Consider the following 23896-nt stretch of genomic DNA (forward strand, 5'->3'; position numbering starts at 1 on the left):
CTTACTTGCAATCGCTACACCAGGGTATCCACTCCTCCTCCGCCCTTGGTAGTGGGTGATCAAGAAGAATACAAAGTCCGTTCTATCATGGACTCCAAATTATCCAGAGGTGTCTTGTCCTATCTCGTTGACTGGAAGGGTTATGGTCCCGAGGAACGTTGTTGGGTTCCTGCTGACCGGGTCCATGCGCCCCGTCTTATCCGGTCATTTCCCAACCGCTTTCCTCTTAACCGGGTCCTTCCCGCCCGGTGCGCGGTCTTCGAGTGGGGGGTACTGTTGCGGTCACCGGCCCGCCGAGCCTCACGGTCGTGCCCGACCGGCACGACCGCACCGATTACACAAGCTTACCTGCTCGTCGGCGAGCCGAGAACCGCGCACTTAGTTCTTCCGGGCATCACGCCCGAATCCAATATGGCGCCGACCACGTGGTCGCGTCTATGGATAGCCCCGCCCCCGAGAATTATACTAACGTGTGCGTGACGTCACGACGTCAACGCACACGCACGTTTTGGGGTCAGAGGTCGCCCTCTGACCAATCACAGCATAGAGAGGGGTATTTAAACCCCTAGCTTTTCCCAGTACTTTGCCCTGTCGTGGTTTCAGTTTCCTGGTTTCCTGAAAGTGCTATTTTCGTGTTTCTGATTTCCTGGTATCCTGATCCTTGGCGTTTCCCTGGTTATTCTGATCTCTGGTTTCCCTGACTTGGCTTGTTTAATCGGTATTGAGTATTTTCTGGCTTCCTTGACCTCGGCTTTCCCTTTGACCATTCTCTGTCTCTAGCGTATTAGTCCGGCCATTCTAAGGTTCGGTTTACGCTCTATCCTGTTATTTTCCTTTTCTTACTTATGTATATGTTTACATAGTTTCTGCGTGCTGGACCACATTACTAGCCGTGACAGGTTGTCTGAACAGGGGTTTGTACAAATTCTATGTGATACCCCATCACAGTATTGAGGACCCATGTGTCTGCTGTCAGTTGTTGCCAGGTCTCTATAAAGTGTACCAGTCTGCCCCCCACAGTCGGTGTACCCGGGGGGGGGGAGCAGTGCACTCACCATAAGGTCGTCTGCTGTATGTGTTGCCTCTGGGTCCTTGCGGTTGCCATGGTCTGGCTCTGGTCGGAAAGAAAGGTGAGGGAACTCTCGCCTCTGGAGGTTGGAATCTAGACGTGGCGGGGCCTCTGTATCCCCGGTAGACACCGCGGGATGAACGGCGGGGCAGACGGCCCCGTTGTCTGCCGGCCCCACCAAAAACTCTGGGGGAGAACACTCTTTTGATGTTCGTCTGTGCCTTGTCTAAGGCCGTAAAAGTGCTTACGTAAAGTCCCAGTTCTTTAACGAAACTGTCACCGAACAGGAGACCCTTGGCTTGTGGTCCTGGTTCGGTGAGGGCCATGTTAACGAGCTTGGGCTCGATTTTCATCAAAATGGTCTTGCGCCTTTCGGTGGCTAGCGCAGCATTTGCGTTGCCGATGAGGCATATAGATCTCTGGGCCCAGCCTCTAATGGCTAATAAATCAAGGGGCGTTCCGTCATTTAAGGCCGCCTCGACCAGTTAAAAAATCTTGGCACTAGGGCCTAGTGTGTGCAGCACTTTATCCTGGCAGTGGCGCAGGTAGTAGTCAAGCCCCTTTTTTGTTTTCCAGCCAAATTTTCCTAGAAATTGCGCAATTTTGGGACCTATGTCTGGCGTGGTGCAGGCCATGTCGGGCACAGTTGGGCGAGGGCATTCTGCTCGCAGTTTCTGCCTGGTGGCTTTATCCAGGGGCTTACGAATCCTGGCCGCTATATACCGTGCTACATGATCTGTCGGGTACCAGTCGGCCGACCTAGGGTTTTGCAGCGTACTGGGTCGAACAATGGTTCGCCCTGGGGGTCTAGTATGGCGGATGTATCCGCGGTGTCATACCCAGGTTTGTGTGCCTTGCGTGCTGGACTATGGCTCGGGGAGGAACCCTCCCATTCGGCTGAGTCGACTACGTCGGACTCGCTCGTAACCTCCTCAACATCCGAACCAGAGTCGGAAGATTCTGTTTGGGCTTTTGCCCATTTCCATGTCCGCGCCGCTTTTGCCCGGCGGGTGGCTCGTTTTCGTGGGGGCCCCACGACCTCAGGTGTGACAGGACATACCCTGTCCGTCATTTCATTTTTGGAGGCATGTTTTCCCACGTTGTGGGTTTTGCACACGGCTTTACGGCCCTCTCTGCGTACAGGGGGCTCATCTGCGGCCCTGGCGTGGGTTATATTGGGGTTAGATGCCTTAATGGCGTTCGAAATGGAGTGGGAAATGTTGTCAGACATAACCCCCATTGCGTTATAAATAGCCTGGGTGACCGATTTTGACATAGTGGCATCTAGGAGCGAGTGGAACTCCTCTGAGTCCAGGTGCTCCAGGGGGTTCACCGCGTCCCCTTGCAGGGTTAAGGGCTCAGACCCTGTGGTCCTGAGGTGGGTTTTGGCGTCCCCCTTATCACTGGGGCCAGGGACAGAATATTCACTGGTGTTCTGCATTTTAGAGAAGCTAAAGGGTGCGTGACACAGTAGCTAAGAAGAGTTAACCTTCTGCAGTAACAGTAGAGAAAAAGGTTAACAGGGGCCGGAGACAAGGCAACAGAAAAACAGAGACAAAGAACTTGCACTGTCAGCTTACCGAGTGTTCCCTCAGGAATGGCTTCTGGGGGCACTGGGAAGCTGACAGGCAGGTTAGGCAAACCAATCAGATCAAATTTTTATTATGCCGCCCCTTTAAATGGCTGCCGTCCTGTGGGGCCGCGACCGTGCATGCGCAGTACCCGTCCGCACAGAGCAGCGGCGGTAAAATCCCCTGAGAGAGACCGGGCTCTTCCCAGAGGCTTCCCTGCGGCGAGAGGACAAAGAGGGTAATAAACTACCCGGGGGGGGGGGGGGGGGGGGGTGTGCCGGCAGGAACGCGGGGAAGAGGCTCCCTGACAAAGGGAAGACCCTCAGGGAGGTAAGCAAAAACGACAAGGCGTTACATAACGAAAACGGCAATTAACAGTCAAATCACTTTACAAATACATTCCAAAACACAAGATATTGTAATGGAAAAATAAAGGTGTACTTAGCTGAGGCAGCAGCAAAGAAAGAGGAAAAGGAGGAGGTTACATGGAAGGATATAGACTAGGACTGTTCCTATTGGTTAAGCGATATGATGTAATGTTAACCCTGTGAGGGTAGTTATGCATGTTTCTTTTTTCCTACAAATAAACACCTTAGCTTTTTTTTCTTTGCTGCTGTGGAATAAAAGAAAGAGATAAGCCTAATACTCGCCTCCGTGTCCTTTATAAAATCATGACTTTACGTCATGTAATTAGTAAAATCTGGTAATTTCATCTCCTTGTTTGCGATGTGTGCCCTAATGGTGCCTGGACTGAATACATTGTGATTTAATTTGCCTAATAATTAAAGGGACACAATAGTCACCCTGACCACTTCAGCTCAATGAAGTGGTCTGGGTGCCAGGTCCCTCAGGTTTTAACCCTTCAGATGCAAACATAGCTGTTTCAGAGGAACTGCTATGTTTACATTTGGGGTTAAGCCCGCCTCTAGTGGCTGTCTTCCGGACAGCCACTATAGGCGCATCTGCGACGCTGGAGGCATGTTATGCCTCCATCACGCAGAGCGTCCATAGGAAAGCATTGAGAAACTTTGAATGCGCATGCAGCACTTTCCGCGCATGCGAATTCGGCTCTGCTGACGTCAGACGGGGAGCAGACGTCAGCGGGGGAGGAGAGGATACCAGCGCCGAGGGAGCCCGGCGCTGGAATGAGGTAAGCTGCTGAAGGGGTTTTAACCCCTTCAGCGCCACGGAAAGGGGGACCCTGAGGGTGAGGGCACCCTCTGCGCACTATAGTGTCAGGAAAACCGTTTTGTTTTCCTGACACTATAGTGATCCTTTAATATAAGTTTAAAGTAAAACAAAGAATCAGATAAAATAAAATGATTTTAAAGGGACACTGTAGGTACCCAGACCACTTTTAAACGGCAATAATTACCTGCTAGGGTTAACTCCTCCTCTTGTGGCTGTCTATGGAGGCGCTGAATGTTTCCCATAGCGATGCATTCATTAAATGAATCTCTATGAGGAGAAGCTGATTGCGCGGCATGGCGTTTTGCCACACATGCGCAATTGCCTCTCAATGCATTCCTATGGGAAAGCAGTGGTTTGGCTGAGATCACCAAGAATGATGATCGCAGTCAAGGCCCTGGGGAGTCAGCACAGCTAAACGGACAAGGGCACATGTATGAGTGTGGGGATGGTGCTAGTAATTGGCTATATGTGTTTAGGGGAGTGGTTATGGGTTTGTAGTGGGGCAGGGATCATCTTACCTCAGTGCCTTTTGGGATTCTGGCCAGCAAACACCTCCCCTGCCTCTGCGCTCCTGTTTGTCCTGGGCCTGGTGACTTTTCCTGCTTGGGGGATGGCTGTGGATTCACTCCTGCTGCCCTCAGAGCTGCTGCTGCCCTGGATGATGGCAGGCACCTTCAGGAGCCATGTGCTCCCCTCCAACCTGTGACCGCCGGTGTGAAAGATCCCTAAAACTTGCGCGAATTGGATTTGCGCGTTTGCAATCCTGGCCAGTGTAATTGGAGAAAGGGCTCCGCAGGCGTGCTCCGCATTATTCTGCTACCAGGATACCATTTGGAACGCTTGTCGTACCTATGGCGGTCTGGGGTGGTGGAAATATGACAAGCATTTTCGGCAACGTTTGGCGGTGCGCACCTCAATTTCGTGGGAACAGATTGACATTGGCCTCTGGCTCTCCACTGTGACCTGCCCGGCCACACAGCAGGGTGGGTTCTTGTCCTTTCTCAGGGGGGCGATGGGGAGGTCGCTGCAAATGGGGGGCATCTTACCGTTTCCAGCACGAATGTTCCACTTGTGGGGGAGCCCATCCCGCCTCCCACTGCTTCAAGCGGGGTAAAGTTGTCGAGATAGGGGATTTGGAGTCAGAGGGCGATGGCGCCAGGGGTCATGAGCGCGATACGCCCTTGGCTCACCAGTTTATAGGAATCGTCGGGCGGCTGGCATCCTACTGGATGGGTTGAGCATGGGTTTTGGACAAATACCGTCTGATTCGCCATTTATCGTACCCCCGAGTGGGGGGGGTTTGGTGAATGACGACATCTCTTGGGAACTCTGCCGGGTATCTTATATGCATCCTTTGACGTGGCGGTTGACATGTTCAGGGCCATGGGGCCTTGTTGGCCAAGGCTGATGTGGATTTGGCCTTCCGTCTACTGTCTGTGCACCCGGAATGTCACCATCTTCTGGGCTGTGTTTTGTAGGCATGTATTACATGGATATGTGCCTCCCTGTGGGTAGTTCCATATTCTGTTGTTACTTTGCATGCTTCAGCATGTTCTTGGACTGGGTGGTGAGGGAGGAGACTGGGATAGACTCCTTGCTACACTTCCTCGCTGATTTCATTTGTGTGGGTCCTGCCAATTCGACAGCCTGTGCGCTGCTGCAACAGGTTCTGGGTGAGGTGTTCCATTAGTTTGGGATCCCGTTGGCACACAGCGAGACGGTGAGCCCGGTCACTTGTCTCAGCTTTCTGGGCATTGAGATTGACCCTTTGGCGGGGGACTGCCGCTTGCCTTTGAATGTGATTCAAGGCTGGCGGCGCGAGGGGAACTTGGCCATGGGGCGGCACGAGATTCAGCTGCACTGCCTGCAGTCGCACCTGGGTGAGCTGAATTTTGCCTGTCGGTTCATGCCTGTGGGGCGGGTCTTTAACCGGCGTCTGGCTGCGGCGACAGCTGGGTTCTCCGGGCCTCACCATTTCATTCGACTCAGTCGGCCGCTGCGGGAGATTTTGGCGGTTTGGGACTCCTTCTTAGCTGCATATCATGGCCGGTCCTCCTGGCAAAGGCCCGAGGTTTCTAACGCCGACCTCCACCTATTTACGGACGCGGCTGGCGCGGTGGGGTTTGGGGCCATTCTGATCTCACAAAGAATGTGGCCTTTTTGGAGCGTTTCCCCATTTTGGTGATGGGGGAGGTCTGGCGGTCGCATTTTAAGGATCTAAGGGTAGTGTTTCAATGTGACAATTTAGGGGTTGTTCAAGCCATTACTCGGCTCACAGCCTCCTTCCCTCCAGTGGTTCACTTGCTTAAGGGGCAATCGCCTCACAGGCGGATCTGGAGGGGACGCCTTGCCGGCGGACTCATGGTCGCTCAGTCTGTCAGAGTGACGGAATGGGTCCGTGGATCAGTTTCCACGGCCACCTGGACGTTATGCTCCTGGGGGCCGTGCATGTTGGGGTATTGGTGATTCCTAGCAGGCCATGCGGTGGTGGGGTATTGTTTGCCACCATTCGGCGCCCTGCGGGTCATATCACTATAGGTATTTGACAATCCAGTTTGGATGTTTTTCAAAAAGGGTATGGCGGTTCGGCTGTTGCACTTTTCCTTTGTAGAGAACTGTGAGCTGCGCCCAGTATGCACGGGCCCTCTTTTGGGTTATGCGGATGGGATTTTTTCTTTCCCATTCCCAATTTTTTGGGGTCTTTCGCTCAAGTCTGATGGTTCTGGGGATTGTCGGCAAGGAATCTTGTGGCATTCCTTTCGGTTTAGCGCTGCCTTGGAGGCTTTTAGGATGGGTATGTCAGCGCACGTGGCGCAAAGAACCAGGAAGGGGTATGGTGAGATGTCTCGGTGAAGTAATGCTGGTTTTCTGGAATTTGTTCAATCCTTGGGGGGGGTTCGGATTCAATTCTCAGCGGCGGTGGCTCATCCATTCATTCCTTTGAGGTAGATAATTAAGTACCGCTTCCTTGGGTACAAGTAACAATTCCCAGGGTGCACTTGGAAAACAGATAATATCTGGATGTCCTTTTCCTGGTTATACTCCCAGGTGGGATGCGGGTGTCCGTCCGGGAGGTGAGCTATTGGGTTGTGCGCCTTCTGGAGCGGAGGTTCGTTGGTTTGGTACCAGAGGTATGAAATGTGTTCGGCTCCTCCCGGAGCAGGTTCAGCTGTCTCACCTGTCCCTAATGTTCGGGTTATCCACCTGGCGGGAATTGAGCTTGGGACGATACCAAGGTGGTGTTTGGCGTCTGCCCCTAAAAGGTTATTGGTACGTGTTTTAGTTGTTTCGTGATGCGTGGTGTTGGGTTCACTGTATGACCCTGTGTGTTAAGTTATATATGTTAAGTTATGGTTATTTATGTTTAACGTTTTGGTTTCAGAAAAGAAGAGAGATTATGGTTATAGAGATTATTATAATAAGTTCGGGATGTGTTTTACAGGACTTGTCGTATGTTATAACAACAGCAGTTAAAAAAAAATTTTTTTTTAATAATAAATAATAAAAATAAGGTAATTTCCCGTATCTTTTGGCAGTGGGCCCATAATCAGTGCATGGTACGCTGCCGTATGAAGCAAAATTGGAGGGCCTTTCGAGGTGTTTGAAGGTAAGGAGATTTTGGTTTGCCACGGGGTGTTTTTGCGCATGTGGCAGCTACTGTGTTTCTGGGTGATGAAGGTCGGGCTAGACCTTTTTTCGTCATGCCATGCAGGAAGTGGTGGAACAGGCCTGGTTGGTTTTGGTGGGGCTCCCCGCTGATTTTAGGTTTAAAACAGCGGGGTTTGTGGCGGGGAGCATGTCCTTGCCAACAGGGTTGGGGACCAGATGGAATGTCAGGAGATGGACAAGGTGGGTCTCGACCTCCCCTGCTCTGTAAGGTAAACTTTTAAGTTACCGAATAGGACGTGCCCACCGAGCAAAAAGCCGGCTGGTGGTAGAGCATTTAAGATGATGGGAATTTTTGGTTTGGACGAGGGGGGAGGCGAGACACCAGTGGGTAAAGTTTTGGTGCATAAGCACCTGGTTAAGTTCGTTGGCAAGGACGGTTATTTAAGTTGGAGGCTGTAGGGCAATAAGTGTAATTTATATGTTAATTATGGTATGTATATATTTATATGTTTATTTATATTTGAATTAAAGAAAAAGAATAAAGTTCGGATGAGTCCTACAGTTGTAAGTTTAATAAATGCTGTGGCCTGTTTCATCCAATATTCGTTGTTTGTCATTATTGGGGGGAGAATTGGGGTAGTCTCCTTACTCTTAGTCGCACCACATTCCCCGCTACGTACATACATAGAGACAGGGACTGCTGCGGTGGGAGCAGCACAGCATGGATGGAAACAGGCGAGTAAAAAATCCTTACCTGTGTGATTGGAGGGGAACCGGTCACCTAATCACACACTCACTCACTCACTGACACACACACACACACACTCTTACTCACTGACACTCACCACTCACTGGCACACACTCACTCACAGTCTCAGTCACTGCCATAACAACACACATTAAGGTGACCACCCAGCCTCCTTACAGTGTGTGTATTGGGGTGCAGTGTGTGTATGGGGGGGTAGTTGCAGCTCCTGGGCTAGAGTTCACTCTTGCGAGAATGGAGCGTTGCCATGGTAACCACAGAAACACTCCTTCCTTGTTAGAGGAGACCTGGCGGAGCTGCAAGCTAGAGTGTAAGTTAACCACACATTTATTGGTTGTTGGGCTATCACAATACACATCTTAAAATTAGGGAAACATTAAAGTGTATTAAAATATTAGGAATATAAAACTGTATTCCTATTGCGTTAGTGTCCCTGTCCTTACTAATACACATAATCCCCACCATTAGTTAAACAAATGGAATATTTTCTTAATTTTTACAACATTTTCCAGCGCCGAGTCTCTCTCTGTGTAGTCAAGGAATAGGCATGGCCTTCTCCATGATAGTCCAATCCAATGCTCCTCATGGAGCTGATGCATATCTGGGACTACACATTCAAGCTTTTAAATGGGAAAGCATTCAACTAATGCTTTCCTATGGGTGTTTCATGTGACTGTTTTAAATGGCAAATATAATTTTTGTACTGTTCTAATGCTGTTGTCATGTATTTTTGGGATATGTAAAAATTGTATGTAAGTTTTCCTATTTGAGATATAATTGGATTAGCTTAATTGGAGTTCAACTATCTCTCATACACAATGGCTTGTGGGAAGGAAACCCCTGTGATTTTGTATTAAAAACCCCATGCTAGAGGCACTGCATGCATAAGAAACAGAGTGTGGCCTAATAAAGTTCAGATTGCTGCTTTTACCCAATACTACTGGTCTTGTCCACTATATTTGGGAATTTTACAACGTTCCAGAGGGCTAGAATCACTGTATGCTGTAGCTGAATCCGGAACCAGCGGAGGATTAGAAAAGCGGCGACCAAGGGACACTAAGAGACCCTGAAACCCATGACAGATATTTTTCCAGCTGGGCTATTTTGACTTAGAATTTGCAGTTCTGTGATAAGTCTAACAACTGCAATAGTGAATAACCCGGTTTTAGCAGTCAAATAAATTAGGATACAGATAATAGTATCCAGTGCAGAAAATTAGATGAAAATGACTAAGGTTTAACAAAATAAAGTGTTTCATGTTGCATTCAAGTTAGCCAAGTCTGCAATGGAGGATGACCTTGGAAAATTACTAGCGGCTTCAATGTTATTTGAACATAGAACTAAAAAATGCTGTGGATCACAAAGATGATATTGTTGAGTTGGTTTTGACTTAAAATGAGAAGAATGTTTTGATTTTTATAGGTTTTTACAATAAAATTTCTCGGAGAGTAAAAAAAGACATAAAAAAGCTGTGATTTATTCAAGACTCCACCACTTTCCAAACAAATATAGATTTTTCTCAAGCATGCTAAGGTATTTATTTCATAGAATAGGGTGAAGCAGACTTGCTCAACTGGCCTACAAGCCAGATATGGCCCTCATGGGCCATATCACTGTTTTAACAGGATCTGGTTGCCCAGTGTATGCTTATGCACAAATGTTGGACAACACTGGTGTAAAGAATTCACGCACAAAATAGGATGCATTACAAATTTAACAGTCACTAAAATCTGCAATCCATTTAACTAGCACGTGTCTGTTCATCATAGTGCTAGGTTTAACATACACAATAAGTAAACAATTGCAATTATTCTGCGCGCTGTACAATAAGTAAACAATTAAACATTCTATTCTATGAAACCATATATGTTATACGGGTACAGTAGGTAAAGAGTTACAATCTAAAGATAAAATTGTGTAATATTATACAGTTAGTTAACATTCTATATGTCACGCTCTAGAATAGGAGAACACAAAGACACTACTTTATATGGCTAACTAAACAACAAACAAACAAACAAAATATTAAGATAATAGGTACAGTGGAATGCTAAGCCTATGCTTACTAACTGTAAGGCTTGTGAGGCATCCAGCAATAAATCAAGCATTTTATCTCTATGTCCCAATTGTATAGATGTATCAAAGCAACAGGGACCCCGTAGGTCCTGCTACATAAAGTGGGCATGTCAGCATCATGGGAGTGGATTGTCCTGCTTGGGAAAGAATAAAGCTACAATCATGGCAGCTTTGGACTAGAGGTAAGTAATTGGCAAGAAACAAATTGCAATTTAATATATAATTTGTGGTCGGTTAATATCGTATATTGAAATACCTTGTGATTGGAAATAAGTCGGTGTGGTGTGCCGGAACCGACGTAGGGGGTAGGCCTGTAAAAGAGGGCCTCCCCGAATGAATTGTTTAAGAGGGAGAGGTGGGTGGGGTGAACAGCGTGCGTACGGCAGGTAGGAAGGGGGGAGTAGCGTTTATATAGGAATGCTTAACTCCTCCCACAAATACAGGCCTTACGGCCTTAAACTTGTGGTCGGTTAATATCATATAGTGAAATACCTTGTGATTGGAATTAAGTCGGTGTGGTGTGCCGGAACCGACGTAGGGGGTAGGCCTGTAAAAAAGGGCCTCCCCGAATGAATTGTATAAGAGGGAGAGGTGGGTGGGGTGAACAGTGTGCGTACGGCAGGTAGGAAGGGGGGAGTAGCGTTTATATAGGAATGCTTAACTCCTCCCACAAATACAGGCCTTACGGCCTTAAACTTGTGGTCGGTTAATATCATATAGTGAAATACCTTGTGATTGGAATTAAGTCGGTGTGGTGTGCCGGAACCGACGTAGGGGGTAGGCCTGTAAAAGAGGGCCTCCCCGAATGAATTGTATAAGAGGGAGAGGTGGGTGGGGTGAACAGCGTGCGTACGGCAGGTAGGAAGGGGGGAGTAGCGTTTATATAGGAATGCTTAACTCCTCCCACAAATACAGGCCTTACGGCCTTAAGCTTGTGGTCGGTTAATATCATATAGTGAAATACCTTGTGATTGGAATTAAGTCGGTGTGGTGTGCCGGAACCGACGTAGGGGGTAAACCTGTAAAAGAGGGCAAAAAGAAATGCAAAAAACACACTTATTGCACTATAATTATCATATAAAATCCGTTTGCCTTACTTCTTATGCGTTAGGAATGTTCCTGTATAATGTAGCTGATTCCTAGTGACTCTAATTATGTGTACCGGCGTACTGCTACTGGATGCCGTGCTTATTGAAAAGATGTGCTAAATAGGAGCCAGTGGTCCTAACCTGCTCTAATGACAGGAGTATGAATGTAGAATCGTATTTAGAAGTAGTTAGGGAATGATTAGTAGGTCAAGTGTCTTGATTGTCTGGTTTGAATGTTGGCGTGACACGATGTAGTGTTTGTACCTTCTAAAATCTTCCTTGAGCAGACATGATTTGCCAGTCTGATTAGTTGTGATCGTGGAGTTGTAGGGTTCCAGAACCCTTGTACGGTTGCAGGCACATAGATTTAAGACCTGGTTGTGTGGTGCAAATGCTGTTTAGGGAGTCTGATACTGCCCAGAATTCCCATCTGTGGACGTACGTTACTGTAGAGTGATAAACCAATGATTTATCTTTTGATATCTTATGTTAAGATGGGGTATGGTTTGAAAGGCTTGTCAGAACGTGTATGTCAGTTCGGTATAGTGCGATCGTGTGCGTATGAAGGTTTGAATAAAAGGTGGCAAAAAATGTAGAAAAGACTACAAGTTGATCAGTATGCCTGTGGATGTCGTGCTCCACTGAGTCTTGGAAGAATGTCACGACTCTGTCATATGTATCTTAGAGCAAACGAATAATGCTCTAGGTGATAACTTGTGTCGAGCCCCAATAGCAGAGTGACCGGAAGGGGATGCTGACATGCGGATTATGCTTGAGTGTTGTGAGTTGGGTGAGGTACGAGACTGAGCGTCTCTTGGTCAGTTAACCCTAATAGTTATGTAAATGCTGCAATCCCCTGTCCGATGTTGCCTTCTTAGGACATACTGAAAAAGAACAAGACAACAACAATGAACTCAAATAACAACAATACGGTTAAGTAATATGGAACTGTCTGGCTAACTAGTGCCGAAGCGAAAAGCTCTCTACCCCGTGACAAGTGAGGCCCTGCTAGTAGCCAAGCGGCTGGTGAGAGGCTCTACCTACGATTCGGGTGTGGGGCTCGAGCCACTAGCGTGGTGGCGGGGAGTCGGCCTCTCGGTGACAGTAAAAGATCCAAAACGTGTGGCCGTGTCAGGTGAGGCCCTAACTATAAACCCGATAGGTGGGTGAATGCGAGGCTCTAACTATGATTTGGCCCGAGGGGCGAAAATCTCCGTGTTGAAATTGGGGAGTTGACCTCGTGGGACCAGCTACGTTGTACAGCTAAGCCCAGCTCCTAACCCTAGATAGCCAGTTCTCTGACCCTAGACGGGGGCTTGATAAGGGGGTAACGTAACGTGCTTGGTAAACCCAAGTTGTGGTTAATGATAGGCACCTGGAGATTCCCAGTCAGAGACAGAGGAAAAGAAGGGAGTAAAAGGAGGAAGAAAGAAGAGGAAAGGAACTGTGGTCGAGGGAAAGAAAATGATGTGCAGTATAGTGCAGTTCTTGGAGATATAGCTGATAGTACAGTATCCTTAGACCCTGAGGGTGCTGAAGATTCTCGTGATGGCTACTATATAATCCTGAAGGGAGATGTAGGAAGGCGTAGTGCCAAGAAAGTGTGCTAGTACCTGACGGAGAGAGAAGGTTGAAATTAGCAAGGTAGTGAGTAATAGGACGAATGTTATGGATAGTGAGTTTGAATGAACGTATGAAGAGTTGTTGAGTGAAGCCGTGGCCTGACGAGGCAAGGCAGGAATCAAGCCCCCGTACCCCAATACCCAATCATGTAACAACGTGGCCTTGTAGAGGCAGTTGTTTGGAATGTGAACAAAAAACTTATTTAAACCTGATAGAAACAGGCGACAATCGTTTGACTAATGGTGGTATTATGAACATAATTCAAGTTAGCCTTAAAATATGGCAATTCATGGCAGAAAAGGCAACATCTGGTACTGGTGTATTCTAAATATCACGTTACGTTAGTTACAAGTCAGTTCATGCAAAGCAAGCATACAATTGGCACAGGAAGCTCTGTGCATACATAAAGTGACCTACCTATCTCACACCTAGCCGAAAGGACCGTAAAGCACACATTGACATGTAGTATGAATTGACGAACAACCTGGTATAGCAGGTATTGAGGGTTTGTGAGTTTCGAGTGTTCATGAGTTTCAAGTGTTCGTGAGTTTGAGCGTATGAAATATAGGACATAACGCACAAGTGTCGTATGGCGGGAATAGCCCGAACGAAGCTATTCCCACCGATTACCTGAACGTTCGTTTGTTTGTCGGTTCGTGAGTTTGCACGAATGGGCGGAAGGCAGAAGGATGACGGGAAACCGGAAGTGCGGCTGGCAGGAACCGGAAGTTTTCTGCTGACGGAGAGGCGGCAGCTGTCACAGAGAGACGAGATCAGGGTGAACAGCGTGCGTACGGCAGGTAGGAAGGGGGGAGTAGCGTTTATATAGGAACGCTTAACTCCTCCCACAAATACAGGCCTTACGGCCTTAAACTTATTTCAATATCCATTGCTTATAGGACCACCCCAAACTCCTAAAGCACTTTAGTATCCTATTTTCATCTCAGTTTATAAAAGTGCCGATTCCTATGAGAAATTGGCACTTTTATAAATAAATTATGGGACACCCCCACCAGCTGTCAAACAGCCAGGAAGGTTTGGAACCTCATGCAAGCTATTTTTTTTTAGGATATACTCACAATGCACACATGGTTGAAAAAAAACAAAAACATGCATGTATTCATTAAACATTGATCTACTAAACAGTGATTTCAACTTGTTTGCCCATTTGGGAAGAGGAGTGTTCCTTTAAGGAGCTATTAAACAGTGAACCTGTCATGACATCTTAGATCTGAATTGGGCTTAAAGTCCAGAATGTCTTGGAATATAAAAAACATAGTTTGAACTACGATTTTCTGATGATTTTATGATTGATGCAATGATAGCAACCACTTTCTATATATTAGGAAAGTGGTAATGTATGAAAACCATCCAAAATCTTTAATCCATAATTTCCAGGTTTCATTGCATAATATAGATATACATTACTTATTTCCTTTTGAGTGACTATTTAAAGGGGCACTATAACCATGTCAGCTTTTGTAGAGGTTATGGTGTCATAAGTCTATTGGGTTTTGCTGTATAGGTCATGTCCCTGCAGTCTTACTGTTCCATTCTCTACCATTTAGGAGTTTAATCACTTTTGTCACGTTAATCACGTTTATGCAGCCTTACTCACACCTCCCTGTATGTGACATACACAGCCTTCCTAAACACTTCCTGTAAAGAGTCATCTAATTTTTACACTTTCTCTATTGCAAAATCTACTTAATTTAGAATTTCTGATCTCCTGTTCTGTTAACAGCTTGCTGGACCCTGCAGGAGCCTCATGTATGTCCTTAAAGTTCAGTTTACATAGAAAGAGTTAAAAATGTTTAACCCCTTAAGGACTGAGCCAAATGTACACGTTGTGAACAGAACAAAACGTAAACAAAACATGGCATTTGCGCTATATGTCTGTCCAACCGTAATTCACCTCTTTCATATTTCTTATTATATATAATTTTATTCAGGGGAAACAGGGCTTTCATTTAATATCAAATATTTAGCTATGAAACATAATTTAATATGAAAAAAATGGGAGAAAATAAGAATTTTTAAAAAATTTTTTAGTTCTACATGACATTTTAACTGTCAATGTCATAATACTGTTTGCTTTTACTGCAATAAAATACACATATTTGTATTCAGCAAAGTCTCACGTGTAAAACAGTACCCCCTATGTACATGTTTTATGGTGTTTTGGGAAGTTACAGGGTCAAATATAGCACGTTACATTTGAAATTGAAATTTGCCAGATTGCTTACGTTGCCTTTGTGACCCTATGGTAGCCCAAGAATGAAAATTACCCCTATGATGGCATACCATTTGCAATAGTAGACAACCCAAGGTATTGCAAATGGGGTATGTCCAGTCTTTTTTAGTAGCCATTTGGTCACAAACACTGGCCAAAGTTAGCGTTAGTATTTGTTTGTGTGTGAAAAATGCAAAATCCGCCAATTTTGGCCAGTGTTTGTGACTAAGTGGCTACTAAAAAAGACTGGACATACCCCATTTGCAATACCTTGGGTTGTCTACTATTGCAAATGGTATGCCATCATAGGGGTAATTTTCATTCTTGGGCTACCATAGGGTCACAAAGGCAACGTTAGCAATCTGGAGAATTTTAATGTGAAAAAAATGAAACACAAGCCTTATATTTGAAGCTGTAACTTTTGAAAACACCATAAAACCTGTACATGAGGGGTACTGTTGTACTCGGGAGACTTCACTGAACACAAATATATGTGTTTCAAAACAGTAAAAAGTATCACAGCAATAATATCGTCCGTGTAAGTGCTGTTTGTGCGTGAAAAATGCAAAAAAACGTCACTTTTACTGGCGATATCATCGTTGTAATATATTTTACGGTTTTGAAACACTAATATTTGTGTTCAGCGAAGTCTCCAGAGTAAAACAGTACCCCCCATGTACAGGTTTTATGGTGTCTTGGAAAGTTAGAGGGTTAAATATAGTGCTAGCAAATTAAATTCCCTATACTTTCGACATGGGTTGTCAGGCAGGTCCCGCTAATTGTAATTAATTAGGATACCTAATTATGTAAAAAATATTACATAAATATATGTGTAGACTATATATATAATTTTTTTAAAATAATTTTATTTATATATAGATATATACGTATATATTTATGTATATAGATATATATATTATTTCGTTCTACGTGTATTTTGATATAAATATATATATATTAATATCACAATACAGTTAGAACGAAATAACACACATCTATATATTTTTTAATTATTTATTTGTAATTATTTTTTTAATTTTATTTTTTTTACGTATTTACATATTTTTTATATTATATATAAATATATATATATAACAATAATTATATATATATTGAATCAGTATCAGTCTACGTGTAATTTGATATTAATATATATATATATATATATATATAATTATATATATATTAATAGTAAAATACACCTAGACAGTGTATATGTGTGTATGTATATGTGTATATATATATACACTTAGATCATATATATATATATATATATATATATATATATATATATATAAAATATGTATATATATTTATTTTTTACACTGATTAATTTCATTTTATTTTATTTCCAGCCAGCAGGGGGACTAACTGTCATTACAGTTAGTCCTCCTGCTGGCAATACCTGAGCCAGCTATCCCGGCCATGTGATTGTGAGGTCCTCGCAAGGACCTCACTCTCACATGGCCGGGGGGGGCTGAAGAGGACGGATGTGCCGCGGGGGGCTCCCTGGGAGTCCCCCCAACCGCGATCGCTGGCGTGGGATCGCCGGCGGCAGGGTAAGTAAGAAAAGACCGGAGGGCGTACAATTACACCCGGCGGCGTTTAGAGCTGCTCAAAATAGGGCGTAATTGTACGCCCTCCGGTCTTAAGGGGTTAAAGTAAGCTACATCAGATTGGTAATGTAACTATTTATTTTTTTCATGCAGGCTGTGTGAATCACAGCCAGGGGAGGTGTGGCTAGGGCTGCATGGACAGAAACAAAACTTAATTAACTCCTAAATGGCAGAGAATTGAGCAGCGAAAGATGCATGATCTATACACAAAGACTACTTTAGTAGGCTAAAGTGTTTTTTCTGTGTAAATTAATTTTACCTTAGGTGGCAATAATAGATTACGAATCCGGGGAGCAGGTCAGCCCAACACTCTCAGCCTGATGTTCAGGACTGCTGGATACACACTTGATAATGTGAAAGTCTAATTACTGCAATATCAGCTCCAGGGTTTTGGTGACAGGGAGAGACAGTGCTGTCAAACAGTTTCAAAAGAGTTTGACAGAAACTCAGGTGATGATGACCATGTACTATAACCACTATAATGAACTGTAGTGGTTATGGTGCTTAGAGCATCCATTTAATGTAGGAAATTATGTTGCTCTTCAAAAGTACTGCAAATAGGGGGGTAGGGGGCAATAATCAAAACATCACATGAAAAAGCTGTGAAGTAACTAAAATACAATTATATATACAGCTGTAAAGATGAGTCATATTAACTTCATTGCCAATTAGTGGTATGTGTCAACTTTAAAAGAGGCCAGATAACTAGCACTTCAACATGCCAGTTTTCAAATAAACAAGACCACAAATAGAGTCCGAGGAACTAAATAGCTGGAATCTGGATTCACTTAAAGGAACTCTCCAAAGCATCATAACCACTACAGCTCACTGTAGTAGTTAGTGTCTGGAGTGCCCTGGTGTCCTCCCAGAGTAGGTAGTTAAACCGTAGAAGAACCGCATTGGGCACCTATCTTTGCCTCCCTCGGAGGCTGCTGCAATGAGCGTCTGTTAGCTCTTACAAGGCAAGCCCTGCCAAGCAAGTCCATCTCACTGGCTAAGAAAGTGATTTGAGTGCTCTCAGCCAATGAAAGCACTCCTGCACCACCGGTGTACTGTCAGATTTCCCTACGTTATCTGCTGACGCGGGTCACCTCTTCCCTGTGCTACACATGCGTGTTTTCACTCCTGTTGGTTATAGAAATCTGATATTGGGAGCATGCACGAGACCATTGTGTCAGTCCCAATAACGAGTCATCCGCTGGAATGGTAACTCCTCCTCAGCAAGGTCAGTAAAGCTAGTTTCACTCTGACATTATAGTTAAGGCATTCACTAAGCACAGGCGCATGGGACATTTGGGGTTCAGTGAGAGTTAATCCTAGGGTTAGATTTAGGGAATAATTTTAATTTAGAGATTTTTATACCTGTTAGAAGTGCTACCACGCATGACGGACGTGATCTGGGTACAGATTTCTGACGGGTATCAAATTCTAAAAGAACACCTGGATACTCCAGAAGAATGGGAGGCACTGGTGTCCCAGCGGAAACCAAGCGAAGTAGTTTCAACATTCTTAAAAGGAATATAACTAGAAGATGCCATGGCACCTCTGGCACCATAACTACTATAGTCAGCTATAGTAGTTATGGTGTTCCTTTAAATCAAAAATAGAAGTAACCAATAATGTCACTATAATTGTAGATTGTTTCTATTCATGGGTAATATAAGGATGGTAAAATGTCCTTAGCAATTCCATAGGAACTCTACAACTTTAAAGAAAAAATACAAAAGCATAAAACATAAAAAATAAACCTACATAGAAAAGCAAAATGACATGCTTCTTCTTTAAGGCTCTTGTGATCATTGGGTTCTTGTAATAAAATATCACTGGGGAAAAATATGCTCGGGGAATGATTGGGAAGGAACCATAACACAACCAAGAATCTGCATTAAAAACAAAAAACTTTCCACAAGGAGCTTATTCAATTTCATTTTAAATTCGCTTACTGAATATGTAGAAAGAAAAACAAAAACACAAAAAACTACAATATGTTCCATCGAGAATCATGGAGCAAATCTGCACATGTATTCTAAAGCAGAAAACATTTATTGCGTACCTTAGTTTTGACAGATAAATTAAGTTTTCTAAACAGAGCTGTAAACCATCTGTCTACTCTGACACTAGCAACGTCTCGTACAGGACTAGAAACATTTCCTTTTTTTATTACATTTCATGTCAACATTACTGTTCGACTGTCTGACAACGCACAAATATCCTCTATTGCTCTCCCCTCCACACCCCCCTTAGAACCTTGTTAAAAAAAAAAGTCAAGGGAGCCCTCTGGAAAAATTAAGCAACGGTGGCAATATGCCTGAACGTTCTTAAAGGAGAATTACCATGAGGATTTCTTTCCCTCCAATTTGACTTTAAGCACAGCCTAAACTAAAAAATCTTTTTCACAGAATCTAGATGTCAGATATCAGTTGTGTTTTGTCTGGAACCTTTGTGCTTCACTATGCTAAGAAAAGATATTCAAATTCTATTTTTACCTGCCCAGCGTATAAACGTTGTTTAAAGGGACACTATAGTCACTAGAACAACTACAGCTTATTGAATTTGTTCTGGTGAGTAAAATCATTCCCTTCAGGCTTTTTTCTGTAAACACTGTATTTTCAGAGAAAATGCAGTGTTTACATTACAGCCTAGTGATAACTGCACTGGCCACTCCTCCGATAGCTGTTAGCGATCCTTCCTGGGTCATGGCTGCCTAAAATGCATCCAAACATTCAGTGTCTTCACCATCTGCATGCAGACACTGAACTTTCCTCATGGAGATTCATTGATTCAATTCTTCTCTATGAGGAGATGCTCATTGGTCAGGGCTGTGTTAGAATTGTGCAGCCCCGATCTGCCTCCTTGTCAGTCTCAGCCAATCCTAAGGGGAAGTATTGTGATTGGATCAGGCCACCACTTCTGATGTCAGCAGACAGCTTGCTATTCTGAGGCAAACAGCATGCAGAGCTACAGCTTCAGGCTTGAATACAAGTAAGATTTTGCTATATTTAAGGAGGCATGAGGGGCCCAGGGGGGCTAGATGGTGGTTTTAACACTATAGAGTCAGGAATACATGTTTGTGTTCCTGACCCTATAGGGTTCCTTTAATCTACAAACAAAATCTGAATATAGTTCTATAAGAGATGACATTATCATGACACGGAATACAAAAATAGTAATTCTTCTCATTCTTCCCATATCCCTCTAATGTTAGTGGTCCATGGTAAAGAAAGAGTGTATTAGCAATGAAATAAAGTCACAATTTAATGTGTGACATACAGAAATCGCATATACCTGCAATCAAAATCACAGATAGCATATAAAGGGTAAGATGCAGTTGACAAGTAGAGAATTCACACCATCTACCTAATAAACATATTAGTGACCAACTATAGAGCATGTAAAAAATATACAAGGGTATCATTTGTATCAACAAATACTCCCTCAAATCAACAAATAAATCACACCGGTTTCTAGTAGTGTCATAGGCGTGCGCAGCCTATTGCAATAGGTGTATATATTGTATATGTGTGTGTGTATGTATATATATATATATATATATATATATATATATACACACACACACACATACATACACTGCTGTGTGTGCTGTGTGAGAGTGCTGTGTGTGTGTGCTGTTAGTGTGATGTGTGGGTGAGGGTGTTTGTGTGTGTGTGTTTGTGAGGGTGCTGTTTGTGTGTGAGGGTGTTTGTCCGGTGAGGGTGCTGTGTGTGTGAGGGTGCTGTTTGTGTGAGGGTGCTGTTTGTGTGAGTGTCGTGCATTTGTGAGGGTGCTGTTTGTGTGTGTGTCGTGTATTTGTGAGGGTGCTGTTAGTGTGCTGTGTGTGAGGGTGTTGTGTGTTTGTAAAGGTGCTGTGTGTGTTTGTGAGGGTGCGGTTAGTGTGCTGTGTGTGTGAGCGTGCTGTGTGTGTGAGGGTGCTGTATGTGTGAGGGTGCAGTGTGTGTGCTGTATGTGTGTAGGTGCTGTATGTGTGTGTCTGCTGTATGTTTGGAAGTATTGTGGAGGTGGGGGCAGATTAGTAAATATCCCCCCTCCTTTCTGACCTTATGTAGGGAGGGGGGATCCTTGCTGCCATGTGCCATCCCTGGTGGTCCAGTGGAGAATGAACTCTAGCCTGCGGTGCTAGAGTAAACTCTTGCGAACCTGGGGTCCTCTCCTGCCTCCCTCCATGCTGCTTTGGGCCGGTGAGGTAGATCTTTGATCTCCCCGCCGGCCCATGGAGGCTTAGAGCAGAGCCGGCACTCAGATAGTGCCAGCTCTGCGTGAGCCAACAGGGGAGATCTCCAGTCCCGGCAGGGTACAAGTCCTGTGGAATAAGGTGTGGGATCTCTCCCAAGATTCCCACCCCCCCAAAAAAATAATACACACTCGTGCACTCGTGTGTGTATGTGTGTGTGTATATATATATATATATATATAAAAATCAAAAATAGGAAAAAGCACTCCAAGGACTTCTTTCAATGTTGAAAAAATAAATAACTTAACTTTATTCGGCAACTGCCATGAGAAATCAACGTTGATTTCTCATGGCAGTTGCCGAATAAAGTTAAGTTATTTATTTTTTCAACATTGAAAGAAGTCCTTGGAGTGCTTTTTCCTATTTTTGATTTCTATTAATTTTGCTGATAAGCACCGGGCTATATCCATATAATTGTACTGGAGTGCAAGCATTGGACAGTATTGTGTATATATATATATATATATATATATATATATATATATATATATATATATATATATATACATACATACATACATATGCGTACACACACTCATACATTCACAGACACACATACATTCACAGACACACATACGCTCACAGACACACATTCGCTCACAGACACACTTATACATTCACAGACACACACTCACACATACACATTCACACACACTCACAAATGATTTTTTAAAAATTAATAAATGTCCACCAAGCCTCCCTACCTGGAGTGCTGGCGTGGACTTGTCCCTGGGGTCCAGTGGGTCGGGTGCCTGTCTCCATCTCAGCCGCGGCGGGGGAGCTGTGTCCTCTCTGCTCCCTCTCGGCTGCACGGGTTGTCTGCTGTAGCTGGGAGCCGGAATATGACATCATATTCCGGCTCCCGGCATCAGCAAACGGCGTGCGGCGAGAGGGAGCAGAAAGGACACAGCTCCCTTGCCGCGGCTGAGATGGAGAGGGGGGGGGGATCCATCACCTCTTTCCCCCCCCATGACAGGGGGAACACGGGGGGAGGAAGGGGGGGCATTTGGGGGTGCTGAGTGCCTGCAGGAACAGCGTTCCTGCTCAAAAAAAAAAAACCGCTGTTCCTGCAGGACTCAATCCATAGGCGTGCCATAGGGCATTGCACCCAGACCACTTCAATGAGCTGAAGTGGCCTGGGTGCCTACAGTGTCCCTTTAAGTCATTTGAAACAATTAAACCTAAATCCCTTTCCTCAGATGTTGAGGTTAGTCAAATATTCTATAACCATTCTTATGCAATAATGTTATTTTGTGATTTCAGTTCTGCTTTTAACATTGTTACACCAATGGAGCTAATACGTAAGTTTACACAGTTGAATATGAATACCTCCCTTTGTAATCTGATACTGGATTTTAGTATAGATAGGCTACAGACTGTGATGTTTGGGGATATGACGTCCACTACTTTGACTTTAAGCACTGGTGTCGCGGAGGGATGTGTGCTCAGTCCTCTCCTTTTTTCTTTGCACACCTATGACTGTGTCCCCGTTTATTACACCAATTAAATAATTACGTTTACGGATGACACTACAGTGATTGACCTGTAGAAATTAAAATGAAAGGGCCTACAGGAACGAGATCCAGTGTCTCTATGAATGGTGTACTAAAAACCACTTGGCTCTTAACATCAAAAAGACCATTGTGGACTTTATGTAAATATGTAAATGGAGATAAGGTTGAACGTGTAACAAATTTTAAGTTTCTGGGAGTACATATTTCAGATGACTAGTCTTGGAGCACCATTTCTACTGCTGTAGTTAAGAAAGCACATCAGCATCTTTTTTTTTTTAAAGAAAACTGAAGAAAGCATGTTTATCACCACAGATAATGATAAACTTTTACCGTTGTACAATTGAAAGCATTTTGAAAAAAATTATTTTATCATGGTATGGGAACAGTTTCGAAGCGGATAGGCTCTTCAACGAGTAGTGAAGACTGCTCAATATATTATTGGTGCTCAACTCCCATCAATTGAAAAAATCTACAACAAGCAGGGTGCTCGGAGAGTAAGTGGAATTATTAAGGACACATTCCAACCCAAATATGGATTTGTCAATCTACTTCCCTCATGGAAACCTTATAAGAGTCTGTATTGTAGGACCCATACGTTTGGGAATAGTTCTGTTCCCTCTGGGGTGATGTTTTTGAATTTGATCTATAAGCGATAGTTTCCAAGGAATATAATTGTATTAAGATTTAGTTATACTGGTTTGTCTGCTAGGAGAATACATGAGGCATGTAAGTTTTTTTTTGTATATGAATTGGTAATCTGCACTTAGTGGTTTTTATTTTGCACTTGTGTATGCTTAATATATAATTACACTTCATGTATGTGGCATTGCACACACCTGCACATCTTGTGCTCACATCTGCACTTATGCACATGATTGTGTGCTCACATTTTGCACTTTATATGCATTATGTATTTTTGCACATGATTTATGTGTTCACATTTTTATATTTGCACATTTTATGTGATTACATTTTTCACTTACCATATGTGCTCTTTATTGAACTTTATGTATATGGTTTATGTGCTTTTACTTTGCACCTTATGCACGAGCCCTTGAGCTCACATTAAGCACTTTATGTCACATGACTAAGATATTGGACTGGGTATTTATTTGCACTAAAGTATTAACTGGTATTTCGTACACTTATTGCACAGATATACTGGTCTTACGGGATAGAAATATTTATTTAGATTGGGGTTTTGGGTAGTGTGTTGAATGTTTATATGGTGATACTATTGTTAAATGTCTAACTATTTTTAGGCTGTTTCTCCATCTGAGATCAGTTCCTC

This window comes from Pelobates fuscus, chromosome 1, assembly GCF_036172605.1.
Source record: "Pelobates fuscus isolate aPelFus1 chromosome 1, aPelFus1.pri, whole genome shotgun sequence".
Taxonomy (NCBI): Eukaryota; Metazoa; Chordata; class Amphibia; order Anura; family Pelobatidae; genus Pelobates; species Pelobates fuscus.